The sequence below is a fragment of the Sinocyclocheilus anshuiensis genome, unplaced genomic scaffold (genome assembly GCF_001515605.1).
Source record: "Sinocyclocheilus anshuiensis isolate Anshui unplaced genomic scaffold, SAMN03320099.WGS_v1.1 scaffold3827, whole genome shotgun sequence".
Taxonomy (NCBI): domain Eukaryota; kingdom Metazoa; phylum Chordata; class Actinopteri; order Cypriniformes; family Cyprinidae; genus Sinocyclocheilus; species Sinocyclocheilus anshuiensis.
The window spans coordinates 12,325-12,736 of record NW_015554555.1 but is presented as its reverse complement, the minus strand read 5'-3'; positions in this window follow the sequence as shown (position 1 = coordinate 12,736).

Genomic DNA, 412 nt, shown 5'->3' with positions numbered 1-412 from the left:
AAATTCACACAGAATATCAGATTAAGTCAATCATTTGAAAACAGCGTGAGTGGTTCAGCTGTACCGCGTCTTCTCGCTTTCACTCTCTCAAAATTGCCTCACATCAGCGCATCTCATCTGCACTGAGAGAGCTGCTGCACACTGCGATACAAGACTTTCGCTCAGCTGACAGGACTGTCACTTGCCTAATCGGGTCAGTGTTGCATCATCACAAAAGTTTATCATTTGCACGTCTTTTTAAGTCTTTTTAAACCATTTGGTACTTGCGCGCTCCAAACTAGTTTTCTGGGCGCTCACGGTCACATACGTTGCTTATTGTTTTCATTGTTTCTGACTCAACCCAGACAGCAGACAGTTTCGGCCCAGATCCGGCCCACATCTGGCCCGCATGGATTTCACATGGGCCAGATGT